Here is an 18,126-nt window from a genome sequence, read left to right as displayed (position 1 = left end):
ATTTGTTATGCGGCATAGATAACTATTGCAATGCCTNACGGCATAGGAAATCCAAATCCTGGTCTTGCTCAAACTCCTTGACTTCTTCCTGAAGTTTTTGTCTGTTGGTTGGTTGGTTGGTTTTTGGAGACAGAGTCTTGCTGTGTTGCCCAGGCTGGAGTGCAGTGGCACAATCTCAGCTCACTGCAACCTGTGCCTCCCGGGTTCAGGCAATTCTCCTGCCTCAGCCTCCCAAGTAGCTGGGACTACAGGCATGTGCCACCATACCCAGCTAATTTATATATATATACACACACACACACACACACACACATATATATGTATATGTGTATATATACATATATATACACATATACATATATGTGTGTGTGTGTGTGTGTGTGTGTGTGTGTGTATATATATATATATTTTTTTTTTTTGAGATGGAGTCTCACTCTGTCACCAAGGCTGAAGTGCAGTGGCACAATCTCAGCTCACTGCAAGCTCCACCTCCCGGGTTCACGCCATTCCCCTGCCTCAGCCTCTTGAGTAGCTGGGACTACAGTTACCCGCCACCACGCCCAGCTAATTTTTTTGTATTTTTTTAGTAGAGACGGGGTTTCACCATGTGAGCCAGGATGGTCTCGATCTCCTGACCTCATGATCTGCCCACCTTGGCCTCCCAAAGTGCTGGGATTACAGGTGTGAGCCGCCGTGCCTGGCCAAATTTTTGTATTTTTTGTAGAGACGGGGTTTCACCATACTAGGTAGGCTGGTCTCGATCTCCTGACCTTGTGATCTGCCCGCCTCAGCCTCCCAAAGTGCTGGGATTACAGGTGTGAGCCACCACACCCGGCCTTCTGCTTGTTTTTTTAATAGACATGGGGTCTCACTATGTTGCCTAGGCTAGTGTCAAACCTCCAGGTTCCCACAGTCCTCCCACCTGAGCCTCCCAAAATGCTGGGATTACAGGTGTGAGCCACCACAGTGGGCCCTTCCTGCAGCTTTGTGCTGACACCAAACGAGAGAGGTGCCCTGATTTCAATGCTCACCCTCTGTACTGTTCTCTGCAAACAAGCCTTGTGTGGACCCCAGGATCACTCATAAAGACAATTGGCAGCAAGGAGTTAATTTTGCAGAACAAGAGGGCATTTGAAGCCTTTGAGATGAGTAAGTGGAAAAACCCACATGATATACACGTTGAACGAATATGAAAAGAGGTGAATCTGGCCCCCAAAGAACTGCAAATTTTCACATGAGCAGATGCTGAAGGTTGGGTATTTTAAGCTCCCACTGACCTGGGAGACGGGATCTCACATACGGAACCACAGCGCCCGTTTTAAGCAGATGCCTCCAAATGTGCTGTGGGTGAATCTCCAGCCAGAATCACAAAGAACTCACAGAGAGGAACGGTCACCTCGGGTGACATTTGTGGTCTGGCAAAAATAGAAACGTCTTCAACCGGTTTTTCAAACGTTTGAGTTTTGGCAAAGCCCAATTTAAAAAAAAAAAAAATGGTGTTCTTCCTTATTTTTAAGCCCATGAGTATTGGAAGGGAAATGCATTCCACATGTCAGAACCATTTTTATTCTACTTGACTCATCAATACCCCTGTGGGAGACCCCAGTCATTTCCTAAACTGAAGGATGCTAGGAGTCGAACACAAAATCATTCAGTGACTCACCAGAAAAGAAAACAATAAAACAGCAAGGAAATTCAGCGAGGGAAAGAGAATGAGAACTCACCACACAAAAACTTCAACGTTCCTGCTCAGCTCTGCTGTAGCTCTGACGTGTCCCGGGCACAGAAAGGAAAGATGAAATCAGACAAAACACAAATGCCATTTCCTCGCCTAAGCAGCCTCAAGACCCCAGGCAGACGTTTGCCACCACCATACGAAGACCATCTCGATGTCTCTGCAAGAGAAGGATGTGCCAATCGGTTGTCTTCTTCTCATATTTTGATTTTTTTTAAGTAGTTTTAGGTTCACCCCAAAATCGAACAGAAGGCAGAGAGATTTTTCCATCTAATCCCTACCTCACACACATGCACAGCCTCCTCCCTTATCCATGTTCCCACCAGAGTGGTGCAGACAGAGGAATAAAGACAGAGGAATGACAGGGAAGTAGAAAACCCAGAGCTTGCAACAGCTGAGCAACATACTGGTCCCTGAAATCAGGCCTCACGCACCAACTCCCATACACAGTTACTGCTGGGTCTGCTCCTGCCCACCTGAGTTCCTGCCAAGAGCCGGGCACTGCACAGGATCCAGGGCTTGGGAAGATGGGCCTGGGAGGGGTCTGGCCAGAGATGCGTTTCTCATTACTAGAAAAGAGTGGCATGGAATTCACGCCAGGGAGGAGCCCTCTGGACATGAGGGAGGATGCCTTGGTAGATGAAGGAGGAGCTCTGGGTCCATCCAGGGAGGAGGGAGGAGTCCTTGGTTGATGAGGGAGGAGTTTTTAGTCCATCCAGGGAGGAGGGAGCAGCCCTTGATTTATGAGGGAGGAGCTCTCAGTCCATCCACGGAGGAGGGAGGAACCCTTGGTTGATGAGGCAGGAGCTCTCAGTCCATCCAGGGAGAAGGGAGGAGCCCTTGGTTGATAAGGGAGGAGCTCTCAGTCCATCCAGGGAGGAGGGAGGAGCCCTTGGTTGATGAGGGAGGAGCTCTCAGTCCATCCACGGAGGAGGGAAGGAGCACTCCTGGGATTGTTTGTTTCATGTGTCCACTTGGCTGGGCCATGGCACCCAGATACATGGTCACATTTAATTCTGAAGGTGTTTCTGTGAGGGTGCTTTTGGACGAGATGAATGTGTAAATTGAGTAAAGTTGACTTGCCCTCCAAAACGTGGGTGGGCCTCACCTAATCAGCTGAAGGCGTTAGTAGAACTAAATGTCTGATGTTCCCCTGATGAAGAAGGAATATTCTACAGCACATGCCTTCAGGCTTAGACCACAGCATCCGCTCTCTCCTGGGCCTTCAGCCTGCTGTCCACCCTGAAGACTTGGGGTGTGTTAGACTACACAACTATGGGAGCCAAGTCCCTAAAGCAAATCTCTCTCTCTCTCTCTATCTCTATGTTTATCTCTATCTCTATTTCTATATCTCTATCTCTATCTTTATATCTATCTCTGTCTGTATCTCTACCTCTATCTCTGTCTCTGTCTCTATCTATATATCTATCTATATCTATTTCATTTCTATATCTATATCTCTGTATCTATCCATCTCTATCTCTATGTCTATCTCTATCTCTATTTCTATATCTCTATCTTTATATCTATCTCTATCTGTATGTCTACCTCTATCTCTCTCTCTATCTCTATGTATATATCTATCTCTATTTCTATTTCTATATCTCTATCTACCTCTATCTCAAATCTCTATCCATCTCTATCTTTATGTCTACCTCTATCTCTATTTCTCTATCTCTATCTATCTTTATATCTATCTCTATCTGTATCTCTACCTCTATCTCTGTCTCTGTCTCTATCTATATATCTCTATTTCTATATCTATATCTATCTCTCTTTATCTCTATCTCTATCTCTATCTATTGCTATCTCTATCTCTATCTCTATCTGTACCTCTATGTCTATCTCTATCTATATCTCTGTCTCTATCTATTCCTCTATATCTCTGTCTCTATCTGTGTCTCTATCTATTCCTCTATGTCCATCTCTATCTCTATCTATCTTTATTGCTATCTCTATCTATATCTCTAGCTCCATCTATCTGTATCTCTACCTCTATCTCTATCTATATATCTATCTCTATCTCTATTTCTGCATTTCTATCTCTATCTGTATTTCTGCATTTCTATCTCTATCTCTATCTTTATCTTTATCTATCTATCTCTATCTCTACCTCTATGTCTAGCTCTATCTCTATATCTATCTCTATTTCTAACTCTATCTCTATCCATCTCTATCTATCTCCATCTCTATATCTATATATCTCTCTCTCTATCTCTCTATCTCTATCTTTATCTCTCTATCTATCTCTATCTCCACCTCTATGTCTATCTCTATCTCTATTTCTATCTCTATCCATCTCTATCTATCTCCATCTCTATATCTATATATATCTCTCTCTCTCTATCTCTCTATCTATCTCTATCTCTATCTCATCTGTATACAGTCTTCTCTTGGCATCTGCAGGGAATTGGTTCCAGGACCCCTCATGGATGCCAAAATCTGAGGGTGCTCAAGTCCCTGATATAAATTTCTATGGTGTTTTTATTTCACCCATGGACATCTTCTCATATGCTCATATCATCGGCAGAGTCCTTAGAATGCAATGAAAATACTATGCAAATGGTTGTGGTACTGAATTTTTAAAATCTGTATTATTTTTTATTGTTGTATTGTTATTTTTGTTTTGTTTTACTAATTTTTTTTTTGAGACAGGGTCTCACTGTTCCCCAGGCTGGAGCGCACTGGCACCATCATGGCCCTGTACAACCTCTGCCTTCTGGGCTCAAGCAATCCTCCCACCTCAGCCTCCTGAGTAGCTGGTGGGACCATGGGCATGCATTACCACACCTTGCTTTTTCTTTTTTTTTTTTTTTTTTCCTGTAGAGGAGATTTTGCCATGTTGCCCATGGCTGGTCTTGAAATCCTGGGCTCAAGTGATTCACCCGCCTCAGCTTTCCAAAGTGCTGGCATTACAGGGATGAACCACTGCACCTGGCATTTTTCCTAATATTTTTGAACCATAATTGGCTGAATCCACAGATGTGGAAGACTTGGCTATGAAGGGGGGGGGTGTGTGTGTGTGTATACACACACACAGAATATTCTCCTGATTCTGTTTCTGTACAAAACTCTGACTAATACACTTTGTTCTCTTTACATTTTCTCCTACTGTGTTTTTCCTGGAAATCTGACCTTTCCGCAGCATTGAGGATGGGCATTGCGGAGGGAGTTAACAATGTATAAATTGGTACCCATTACCGCCTACGTTTATCAATAGCAGACTTGGGGAGCGACAGAGATCAAGATCATCAGCCAGAATGAATGGGATTCATGGATACGAACTACATTTATGAATATGAAGTCATCCACTTCAACAATCAGGATACCCTATGATGGAAAAATAAGTCACCTGAATTATTTTTCCAGGCTGTGTCTATCAGAAAGTTTCACCTTTCTTTAATTGCCTCAAAGTTCTTATTTTCAAGACATACAGGGATGAAGATCTCTATGGAAACTGTGGAACGCTTTTTGTTGTTGTTGTTGTTGTTTGAGACGGAGTCTCACTCTGTGGCCAGGATGGAGTGCAGTGGCCCGATCTCGGCTCATTGCAACATCTGCCTCCCAGGTTCAAGCGATTCTCCTGCTTCAGCCTCAGTCCCGAGTAGCTGGGACTACAGGTGCCCACCACCACGCCCAGCTATTTTTTTTTTTTTTTGGTATTTTTAGTAGAGATGGGGTTTCATCATGTTGGCCAGGTTGGTCTCGGACTCCTGACCTCACCTCAGGTGGTCCAACCACCTCGGCCTCCCAAGGTGCTGGGATGACAGGCATGAGCCACCGTGCCTGGCCCCCGGAGCACGTTTTTAAATACAATAGCAGAAACTGCTTTGAGAGGCCGAGGAGGGTGCCTTGTCTAAGGTCAGGAGCTCAAGGAATGTAGTTTGCCTGAGGTCAGGAGCTCCAAAGCAGCCTGTCCAACATGGTGAAACGTCTCTACTAAAAATACAATGAAAATTAGCTGTTGTCCCAGCTACTAGGGAGGCTGAGGCAGGGGAATTGCTTGAACCCAAGAGGCGAAGGTGGCAGTGAGCTGAGATCGTGCCACTGCACTCCAGCCTGGGTGACAAAGTGAGACTCCAAAAAAAACCAAAAAACAAAAACCCACAGACAACAAACAAACAAACAAACAAACCAGTGATTTCCGAAACAATCATTCCTGTTATAAAAACACAAAGGATTGAATGAGCTGCAGGGAAGCTGCATTTGATTTAACGTGCTGACGTGTGCAGGACTTGAGACGGGTGCCCCTTCACAGAGCCAAACTCAAGAGTCCCCACGCAGATGCAGATTCCGTTAGAAATCAATTCATCCCTGTCTGCTTGGAGACACTGCAATCATCCGAGTTTACGCATAGTGCCTGCCGCTTTTACGACTCCCGAAGAGTAGTCCCGGAGGACCCCGTAATGTGTAAACAGCTAATGACAAATGATCCTTTCTTCTTGCAGGCTCGATTTGCTCCTTAATTTAATAAACGTGGCTCTGATAACAGCGAATGCTCACTGTGGTTCCTGCAAACACTCATCCAACGATTCCTCTGCCCTCTTTGAAGTGCAGAACAATTCTATCTTTTCAAACTCATTTTTTCTTTTTCTTTTTTTTTTTTTTGGCCAACTAATGGAAACTAGAACTTTCTCACCCCCTCCTTCATCCCAGAGAAGCAAAGTAAATGTATATTCAGGGCATCCTTTTCTACTAACTCAACCATGTCGAAGGGATATACCCATTAGGGTGGGACTGTACCCCAAATGGAAGCTGGCTTCCCCTCAAACAAAACCTTCATTCTCATGGTGGGATCTCTTCTCAGGACTCCGTTTGGCCAGTTTGTGGGGGTGTGACCCAGGCTCGTATCCCCTAAAAAGAGGAGAGACAGCTGGTGCTACAAAATACACCCCAAGCATCACATAGGCTGGGCACAGTCCCTCATTCTCACATTGGGATTTTCATGTTAGGATGGCTAAGAAGAGATTCCAAGTGTCACTCTCAGGCTTTGAATGAACTGATTGTCCTATGAAACAGTCATCGACAGAGAGTGAATCTATCAGTACATTTCCATCTACCGCTCCCCACTCCCCATTCGAAACTCAAAGAAACAAACAATGTACGTTGTGTTTTGTCTTTGTTTGTTTTTGTTTTTGTTTTTTTTCAGACAGAGTCTTGCTCTTGTCACCCAGGCTGGAGTGCAATGATGTGATCTCGGCTCACTACAGCCTCTACTTCCTGGGTTCAGGCGATTCTCCTGCCTCAGCCTCCTGACTAGCTGGGATGACAGGCACCTGCCACCATGCCCCTTTCATTTTTGTATTTTTAGTAGAGATGGGGCTTCACCATGTTGACCAGGCCGCTCTCGAACTCCTTTTATATTTTATTTTGCCATTTCTATAAGAGTTGTTTTGTACTTACAGGTGGCCATGAGTTGGCCAGCAAACATCCCCCTAGCTCAGAAGGGACAAATTAACTGTGTTTAAAGCAATGTCAACCGGGCGTGGTGGCTCATGCCTGTCATCCCAGCACTTTGGGAGGCCCAGGCGGGTGGATCCCCTGAGGTTGGGAGTTTGAGACCAGCCTGACCCCCACATGGAGAAACCCTGTCTCTACTAAAAATACAAAAATTAGCCAGCGTGGTGACGTGTGCCTGTCATCCCCAGGTACTCAGGAGGTTGAGGCAGGAGAATCGCTGGAACCCGGGAGGCAGAGGTTGCAGTGAGCTGAGATCACCTGCACTGGGCTGCAGCCTGGGCAGTAAGAGGGAAACTCCATCTCAAAAAAAAAAAAAAAGCAATGTCATATTCTCGAACATGTCCAGGGGACCCTCGGACCCCAACAAGGGTTTGAACTGCTATGCGTCCAGTCGTTACCAGAAAGAGGGGTCTCGATCCAGACCCCAGAGAGGGTTCTGGGGTCTTATGTAGGAAGAAATTCAAGGCGGCGGATGCATTGAGAGAAGCAAGTTTATTGAAAGCTACTCGGTTACACTATAGGGTGTCCTCAGAAAGCTAACAGAGCAGCACCCGGCTTCAGTTTTTCTTATACAGGACTCTTGTCTACGCAAACTTGTAAACTAAGCTGTGCCTACATGCAGCTAGTCTGACAGCATGAAAAAGTGTATTATTCTATTGATTTAAATAAATCAATGTATTAGTGTATTAATTTATTATTCTATTGATTTAAAGAAAATCAATGTATTAATGTATTAATTTATTCTATTGATTTAAAGAAAATCAATGTATTAATGTATTAATTTATTCTATTGATTTAAAGAAAATCAATGTATTAATGTATTAATTTATTATTCTATTGATTTAAAGAAAATCAATTTATTGTATTAATTTATTATTCTATTGATTTAAAGAAATAATTAATGTATTAATTTATTATTCGATTGATGTAAAGAAAATCTATTAATGTATTAATTTATTATTCTATTGATTTAAAGAAATCAATGTATTAATGTATTAATTTATTATTCTATTGATTTAAAGAAATGAATTTATTAATGTATTAACTTCTTATTCTATTGATTTAAAGAAAATCAATTTATTAATGTATTAACTTATTATTCTATTGATTTAAAGAAAATCAATTTGTTAATGTATTAATTTATTATTCTATTGATTTAAAGAAATCAATTACTGTATTAATTTATTATTCTATTGATTTAAAGAAAATCAATTTATTAATGTATTATTATTCTATTGATGTAAAGAAAATCAATGTATTAATGTATTAATTTACTATTCTATTGATGTAAAGAAAATCAATGTATTAATGTATTAATTATTCTATTGATGTACAGAAAATCAATGTATTAATGTATTAATTTATTATTCTATTGATGTAAAGAAAATCAATTTATTAATTTATTATTCTATTGATTTAAAGAAAACTTGCCTGGACATGTGAGTGTGTGAGTTCGTCAAAGGACCATTATTATTACCATCTTGAAAGTACTTTTATCAATCTTGGGACATCTGGACTTTCTGCTGTTGTAGGAATATGTCTGTATTTGTCAGGGTTCTGTAGAGGCCGAGGCAGTCAGATTGCCTGAGCTCGAGAGTTCGAGATTTGCCTGGGAAACACGATGAAACCCTGTCTCTACTGAAATACAAAAAATTAGCTGGGCTTGGTGGCGTGTACCACATCTCAAAAAAAAAAAAATAGTCGATCAACACACATTTTGTATATTCTATGTATTATACACTGCGTTCTTACAGTAAAGCAAGATGGAGGAAAGAAACTGTTTTTAGGAAAATCCTAAGGCAGAGAAAATATCTTTATTCTCCATAAAGTGGATGGGGATCATTGTCAAGATCTCTGTTTTCATCGTCTTCACACATTGACAAGGTTTCGCCTTGCTGGCCAGGGTGGCCTAGATCTCTTGACCTCATGATCTGCCTGCCTCGGCCTCCCAAAGTGCTGGGATTCCAGGCATGAGCCACCACACCCGGCCTGTTGATTGACTATTTATGTGATCAGTAAGGTTTCCAGTCAATGGTAGACTGTCAGTAGGTAATCTGGGGGTGGGGGAAGGAGTCAAAACCTATCCATGAATTTTTGACTTCACAAGAGGTTGGTGGCTCTAATCTCTAAATCATTAAATAGTCAACTTATATTCATATTATATATATGTGTATATATCTGTACCTATACATGTATGCACATGTGCATATACACATATATCCTTTACTTTATTATTTATTTATTTATTTGAGACAGAGTCTTGCTCTGTCTTCATTGTTGTGCAATTGGAAACCCACGTCCCTGGAAGTCTCCAGTCATTTGCGGAATATCATTATCCAGCCCAGGCTGGAGTGCGATGGCACAATCTCAGCTCACTGCAAACTCCGCCTCCCGGGTTCCAGCGATTCTCCTACCTCAGCCTCCCAAGTAGCTGGGATGACAGGCGTTCACCACCAAGCCCAGCGAATATTGTATTTTTAGTAGAGACGGGGTTTCACCATGTTGGCCAGGCTGGTCTCGAACTTCTGACCTCAGGTGACCCGCCTGCCTCGGCCTCCAAAATTCTTGGGATTACAGGCGTGAGCCACCGCGCCTGGCACATATATCCTTTAAAATGTTTACGTACTGTTTTCTTCAAAGCAGCACATTGCAAAACTATTCAAGTAACTCAGAAGGAACAGTGATTAAAAAACAACTATCCCATGCACCTGTCCTCCATCCCATTCCCCAGAGAAAATCACGTTTAAATCCCATAATTGTATTTATTTTCTATGATCTTCAGCATCTCGCCCTTCATAAGAACTGGATTTTTAAATTAAAAAAAAATATATAATATATATTATATATATATATAATATATATATATATTTTAAGACAGAGTCTCACTCTATAGCCCAGGCTGGAGTATGCTGGGGTAATCTTCGCTCACTGCAACTTCTGCCTCTGGGTTCAGGCAATTCTCCTGCCTCAGCCTCCCAAGTAGTTGGGATTACAGGCATGCGCCACCATGCCTGGCTAATTTTGTATATTTAGTAAAGACGAGGTTTCACCATGTTGGCCAGGCTGGTCTTGAACTCCTGACCTCAGGTGATCCACCCACCTCAGCCTCCTAAAGTGCTGGGATGAAAGAAAGAAAGAAGGAAGGAAGGAAGGAAGGAAGGAAGGAAGGAAGGAAGGAAGGAAAGAAAGAAAAAAAGAAAGAAAGAAAGAAGGAAGGAAAGAAGGAAGGAAGGAGAAAGAAAGAAAGAAAGAAAGAAAGAAAGAAAGAAAGAAAGAGAGAAAGAAAGAAAGAAAGAAAAAGAAAAGAAAGAAAGGAAGAGAGAAAGGAAGGAAGGAAGGAAAAGAAAGAAGAAAAGGAAGGAAGGGAGGGAGGGAGGGAGGGAGAGGACAGAAGGGAGGGAGGGAGGAGAGGAAGGAAGGAAAGGGAGGAAGGGAAAGAGGGAAGGAAGGAAGGAAGAAGAAAGGAGGAAGGAAGGAAAATGGAGGAATAAAGGCAGGAAAAGGGAAGGGAGGGGGGAAGTGAGGGAGGAAAATGGAATAAAGGAGGGAAGGGAGTAAGAAACGAAGGGAGAAAAGGAGGGAAGGATGAAACAAAGAAAAGAAGGGAGGGAAGAGGAAGGAAGGGAAGGAGGGAGGGAGGAAAGGAAGGAAAGGAAAGGAGGAAGGGAAAGACGGAAGGAAGGCAGGAAGGAAGGAAGGAAAGAGGGAGGGAAAGAAGGAAGTAAAGAAGGAAAGAGGGAAGGAAGGAGGAAGGAAGGAAAATGGAGAAATAAAGGCAGGAAAAAGGGAAGGGAGGGAGGAAGTGAGGGAGGAAAATGGAATAAAGGAGGGAAGGGAGTAAGAAAGGAAGGGAGAAAAGGAAGGAAGGATGAAAGAAAGTAAAGGAGGGGAGGGAAGAGGAAGGAAGGGAAGGAAGGAGAGGGAAGCGATAAGAGAAGAAGAAAGAAAATAGAAGGGAAAAGAAGGGGAAAAAAAATACTTGTAGGTTGCTGGGTCAGAGGTCTGTTGAGGAATGTATTTACCACATTCTCCAAGGACAAAATGGCTTTTGTAAATGCCTTATGTAAATTAGTCCTTAGCACGCAAGACATAAATCTTAATATTCAGATGATTTACCTCACCTTTCCTGCCATCCATGCCCCGTAAATTAGGCTCATAAATGCCATTTGCTTTGCCATTAGCTGAAGACAATTGAACAGACTCTTCTGCACACACGGAATCCCATTCCCTTGTTCCCTCTTTTCTTTCTCATTTCTCCCTCACCCATGCCACCAGTCACAGCACGCGGGGGCACCCGCACACTGACCGCGCTGACCCAACATGTGGGCCTGGTCAGCAACCGACGAGAGAAGTCTAATTTAGACAATGTTGACTTGTGGTCTACGGGAAAAAAAAAAATTCATTATTTATGAGTGCCAACAAAACTCTTTCATTGTTGTGCAATTGGAAACACATGTCCCTTGGAAGTCTCCAGCCATTTGCGGAATATCATTAGTCGATGCTGAGAATTTGGCTGCAAATGAATGCTGGTTTCCAGCACCTCAGATCTGGCTGCATTTACATCTTAAGAAAGAAAAGAACGAGGGTTTTCTTTTTTACGATGTTCCCACGTGTTATCTCTGAGACACCTTGTGCTAATTCCTTCCTCTGTACCACTGCGAAAAAAGAAACACGGAAATCAGAACTGGGGTCTTGGAGCTGTTCCAAGAACTTTTCCTTGATGTTTGATGCCCCAACGTGGACTGGGTGCTGTCTGTCACCAACAACCAGAAGGACAAGCCTTGGTCTCAGATCACTCCGTCCTGCTTACTCATCAGGAAGTGTGTCTTGTTCTTGGACTTCTCCACCTCCAGAACTATGGGCAAATACATTTCTCTTCCTTATAAATTACCCAGTCCATGGTAGTTGGTTGTAACAGCACAGAACAGACTGAGACAGACACTTTCTCCTTAGGAAAGGTTCTCCCATGGGAAGGAACATGGTCACCTGACTCATGCCCCTCTGTCTCTTTCTCCAGGGATAGATTGAGCCATCTCATCACTCAATTATTTTTTGAGACAGAGTCTCTCTCTCTCTCTTTCTCTCTCTGTCTCTCTTTCTTTCTCTCTCTCTCTCTCTCTCTCTCTCTCTCTCTCTCTCTCTCTCCCCTCTCTTTCTTCTTTCTCCACGGGCTGACACAGCGAGAAGGTCCTCACCAGATGATGGTGCCTTGGTCTTGGACTTCCCAGCCTCCACATCTGTGAGAAAATAAATGTCTGTTCTTTATAAATTACCCAGTTCCTGGTAGTAAATTACAGCAGAACAAAACAGGAAGGTGTGATAGGATTATCAAAACTGGTTTCCAGCCTGGCATGGTGGCTCCCACCTATAACCACAGCCAGCCTTTTGGGAGGCCAAGGTGGGAGGATCATTTGATCTCAGGAGTTGGAGACCAGCCTGGACAACACAACAAGATCCAAACTCTATAAAAAGTTTTTTAAAATTAGGCAGGCATGGTGGTGTCACCTGTAGTCCCAGCTACTTGAGAGACTGAGATGGGAAGATCACTTGAGTCCATGAGTTCGAGGCTACAGTGAGCCATGATTGCACCACTGCACTCCAGTCAGGGTGACAAGCAAGAACCTGTCTCTAAAAAATAAAAAACACCACACACACACACACCAACAACAACAACAACAAAAAAAAAACCTCCCCATGTTCTTTTTTTTTTTATCATCAGCATCCCTTTAGCAAGCAGGATTTATTGAATGAACTTAGTGACTTGAAGATCAGTGAGATGTGCATCGTGTCCCCTGAGTGGCAAACAGTTAAAAAAATTATGCAAAATAGAAAATAAAATTAACAATGACTTCCTGATGAAATGAGCTGATTCTCTAAGGCAAAGGAGATTTAAAAGAGGATTTAGATATTCGTCCCTGTCCCTAAAACCCACACAAGGTTCCGCTGACACTAATTTTGTCCCTGACGCGTGTTTTGTTTTCAAATGAAGAGAAATGCACGTAGCCTAAAATTAATCATTCGCCATCCGTTACGTTGTACAACCACCACCTCCATCTAGTTCTGGGTCATTTTAATCGTGGCCCAGGGAACCCGGTACCCATTAGCAGTCACCGCCTGTTCCATTCCTGGGCGTGCACCCAAAGGAATTGGAAATGGGCCGGGTGTGGTGACTCGTGCCTGTAACCCCAGCACTTTGGGAGGCCAAGGCGGGCAGATCGCTTGAGCCCAGGAGTTCGAGACCAGCCTGGCCAACATGGTGAAACCCCGTCTCTACTAAAAATACAAAAAAAGTAGCCAGACATGGTGGTGGGCGCCTGTGGTCCCAGCTACTTGGGAGGCTGAGGCAGGAGAATCGCTTGAACCCAGGAGGCGGAGGTTGCAGTGAGCGGAGATTATACCATTGCAGTCCAGCCTGGGCAACAAGAAAGAAACTCTATCTCAAAAAAAAAAAAAAAAAAAAGTTAACTTAAGGATGGGCACAGGAGCTCAGGCCTGTCATCCCAGCACTTTGGGAGGCTGAGGCAGGGGGATCTCTTGAGGTCAGGAGTTGGAGACCAGCCTGAGCAGCAAAGCAAGACCTCATGTCTACAGAAATGTTTAAAATACTGGCTGGGTGCGGTGGCACATGCCTGTAGTCCCAGCTCCTCAGGAGGCTGAGGTGGGAGGATCATTTAAGCCTGGGAAGTTGAGGTTTTAATGAGCTATGATTGTACCACTGCAATCCAGCCTGGGCAACAGAGCAAGATCCCATCTGTACATTTTTTAAAAATTTAAAAAAAAAAAAATGGGGGGCAGGCCCAGTGGCTCAGGCCTGTAATCCTCGTACTTTCAGAGGCCAAAGTGGGTGGATCATGAGGTCAAGAGATCAAGACCAGCCTGGGCAACACGGAGAAACCCCGTCTCTACTACAAACACAAAAATTAGCCGGGTGTGGTGGCAGGTGCCTGTCATCTCAGCTACTCAGGAGGCTGAGGCAGGAGCATGGTTTGAACCCGGGAGGCGGAGGTTGCCGTGAGCCGAGATCGCACCACCGCACTGCAGCCTGGCAACAGAGTAAGATTCCATCTCAAAAAAGAAAAAACTTGAAAAACAGTTAACTTTGCAACAACATCATTTGGCACACATACACCAAAATAGCACATTAGGTACACGGTGAACGGAGACAGTTTTTATTTGTTAATGACACCCTCATCAAGTTTGAGTTCATATAAAAACAAACAACGTCTAGATCAGTGTTTGGCCAAACAACCTGGGTACTGTGGCCCGGCCGGGTTGACACACACTTTTCACCAGCACACAAGGCCTCTGTACGTTGAGGTCAACGGTCCTGAAAGTCACAGGTTCGGCCCTTAGAGAAATGCTTTCTCCAAAGTGTCCTTCTTAGCACCGGGCCCCTAGTTGGAAACACCACAGCCAGGACCTCAGTGTTTTACTGTTTCTCCCACCGTATCTTCTCAGACCCCCACATGCCAACAGGAGATGTACCCTCCCTTCTATTCAACAGACCAGAGTCTTGTCCACACCCCCTAAGCTAATCTTGAGAGGCGCTGAGATGGGCATGGAATGTCCTGACCCTCAAAATCCTCCTGTGTGCCCGCCGGCCGGGTGAACACCTCAGGTGTCTGCCTTGTACCCTTCAGAGAGTGACAGCTGCTTCGTGCATCTGAGCCGTGGCAAAGCAAACCTTCCTGTAAGTTCCCTTAACTTGGCTGTTGATGTCGACGGGCCGCATGTTACAGTCCCAAATGAACATGTCAACGGCTTCTAATGCCTTCGTGGATATGAGGCTGATGACGGTCGGTGCTGATGGAGTTGGGAGAGGGAAACGGGATGTTTCCTCCGTTCGCCGTCACCTGCCACACCGACCTGGTCTTCGCTGTTGCCGGAAGTTGTAAACCAAGTCGGTTTCCAGTTCGGCAACGTTTGACATATTCTGATTAGGAAGCATTTGCAACAGTCCACGATTTATGGTGAATAATCCCTCCTGGAATATTCAGAGTTCAATAATTCACAGTCCCGAGGCAAGCGAGCTGCTTAAAAAATGACACGACACCGAAGATCACCGCTTGATATTTACCTCGCACTCCTCAGATTCAGAATCTATAATGTGTGCAAAAAAGATCAAGGTGCCATTTATCAAGTCTTTTTAATACTTTTCCTTTCTATTGCCTTTTTCTTTTTCTTTTTTTCTTTTTTTTTTTTTTACGTTTTTCCTTCCTATTTCTCTTTTTGAGACAGAGTCTCACTCTGTCATCCAGGCTGGAGTGCAGTGGTGCGATCTCGGCTCACTGCAACCTCTGCTTTCCAGGTTCAAGACATTCTCCTCCTTCAGCCTCCCAAGAAGCTGGGGTTGCAGGCACTGGTCACTACACCTGGCTCATTTGTGTATTTTTTAGTAGAGACGGGGTTTCACTGTGTTTCCCAGGCTGGTCTCGAACGCCTGACCTCAGGTGATGTGCCCTTCTCGGTCTCCCAAAGTGCTGGGATGACAGGCGTGAGCCACCGCGCCCGGCCACTTTTAAGTAAAAACTTGTGGTATTTAGTTTTTGGTTACTGCGTTGGTTTGCCAAGGATAACAGCCTCCGGCTACATTCATGCTCCTGCAAAGGACAAGATATCATTCTTTTTCATGGCTGCATAGTATTCCACGTATATGTGGCACAGGCTGGTCTCAAACTCCTGACCTCAGGAGATCCACCTGCCTCAGCCTCCCAAAGTGCTGGGATGACAGGTGTGAGCCACCACGCCCGGCCCACTTTTTGGGTTTCTGAATAAAATCCTGTACCACCTGCTAGTCAAACATCCTAATGAATATATTCAACACGGCGGCCGCTAGATGGGGATTTGGATCAGATGGAGGATGACGGATCACGAGGAAACAGGATTCACTCTGACCGTGAAGGTGAAAAACTGTCCTCTGTTGCAAACCCTGGAAAGAGAACAGGTGTCAGGCCTCTGAGCCTAAACCTGCACACATAACTTCCAGATGGCCTGAAGCAACTGAAGAACCACAAAAGAAGTGCAAATGGTCAATTCCTGCCTTAACAGATGACACTCCACCATTGTGATTTGTTCCTGTCACACCCTAACAGATCAATTAACCTTGTGATATTCCTTCTCCTGGAGAGTAAGCCTCCAGGGCTCCCCACCGAGCACCTTGTGACCCCTGTGCCTGCCCATAAGAGAGTAACCACCTCTATCTTCCTTTGCTGACTCCTTCTTCAGACTCAGCCCACCTGCACCCAGGTGATTAAAAAGCTGTGGGCCAGGCACGGTGGCTCAACGTTGTAATCCCAGCACTTTGGGAGGCCGAGGCAGGTGGATCACGAGATCAGGAGATTGAGACCATGCTCTACTAAAAAAACAAAAAATTAGCTGGGCGCGGTGGCGGCACCTGTGGTCCCAGCTACTCAGGAGGCTGAGGCAGGAGAATGCCGTGAACCCGGGAGGCGGAGCTGGCAGTGAGCCACGATCGCACCACTGCACTCCACGGCTGGGGCTCCCCACCGAGCACCTTGTGACCCCTGTCCCTGCCCGCAAGAGGGTAACCCCCTTTAACTGTAACTTTCCACTACCTACCGACATCCTATAAAACTGCCCCACCTCTATCTTCCTTTGCTGACTCCTTTTTCGGACCCAGCCCACCTGCACCCAGGTGATTAAAAAGCTTTGGGCCAGGCACGGTGGCTTAACGTTGTCATCCCAGCACTTTGGGAGGCTGAGGCGGGTGGATCACGAGGTCAGGAGATCGAGACCAGCCTGGCCAACATGGTGAAACCCCGTCTCTACTAAAAATACAAAAAATTAGCCGGGCGTGGTGGCAGGTGCCTGTAGTCCCAGCTACTCAGGAGGCTGAGGCAGGAGAATGGCGTGAACCCGGGAGGTGGAGCTTGCAGTGAGCCCCGATCGCACCACCGCACTCCACAGCTCTCCAAAGTGCTGGGATTACAGACATGAGCCACTTGACGTAGCCAGCTTCACCTTATTTTATGCCATGTTTGGTTTTAGCTGGTCTCACACAAGTCTTTAGCTCTGGAGCCTGACACTCCACTCACCCCTGTGCCTTCCACCAGACCGGGCCCTGCAGGGAACAGAGAGTGAGGTCACCATAGGGTCAGAGTTAAACACTTCCAGAAGCTTCTTCTTGCCAAATTCCTGGTACAAACATTCTCCAGACAGACGTTTCCCACCTACCTCCATAGCCGGCCAAGACTTCACCATATTGCTCGGTTCAGAGAAAAAAAAAGAAAAAATTTCTCTACCTCACATACTGAAAGCCTTTGGGTCAAAAGATCTATGTTTTCTTTTTTTTTTTTTTTTTTTTTTTTTTTGAGACGGAGTCTCGCTCTGTCGCCCAGGCTGGAGTGCAGTGGCCGGATCTCAGCTCACTGCAAGCTCCGCCTCCTGGGTTCACGCCATTCTCCTGCCTCAGCCTCCCGAGTAGCTGGGACTACAGGCGCCCGCCACCGCGCCCGGCTGGTTTTTTGTATTTTTTAGTAGAGACGGGGTTTCACCGTGTTAGCCAGGATGGTCTCGATCTCCTGACCTCGTGATCCACCCGTCTCGGCCTCCCAAAGTGCTGGGATGACAGGCTTGAGCCACCGCGCCCGGCCAAGAGATCTATGTTTTCATTGCCATAGATCGCAAGAATGAGGCTTGTCAGTTAGAGAAACGCTGGGTTACCATAACGAAGAGACTCTGAATCTACTTGGGGGTGTGGTTCACGCCTGTAATCCCAGCACTTTGGGAGGCTGGAGCCGGAGGATTGCTTGAGCCCAGGAGTTCAAGGCCAGCCTGGGTCACAGAGCAAGGCCCCATTTGCACAAAAGAAAAAAAGAGTTAAAAAATTACCTGGATATGGTGGCACGCACCTGTGGTCCCAGCTACGGGGGAGGCTGAGGCAGGAGGATCATTGGAGGGTGAGACCCTGT

This window comes from Theropithecus gelada, chromosome X (assembly GCF_003255815.1).
Source record: "Theropithecus gelada isolate Dixy chromosome X, Tgel_1.0, whole genome shotgun sequence".
Classification (NCBI taxonomy): Eukaryota; Metazoa; Chordata; class Mammalia; order Primates; family Cercopithecidae; genus Theropithecus; species Theropithecus gelada.
The sequence above is the reverse complement of the archived record's forward strand: the minus strand, read 5'-3'. Positions refer to the sequence as shown.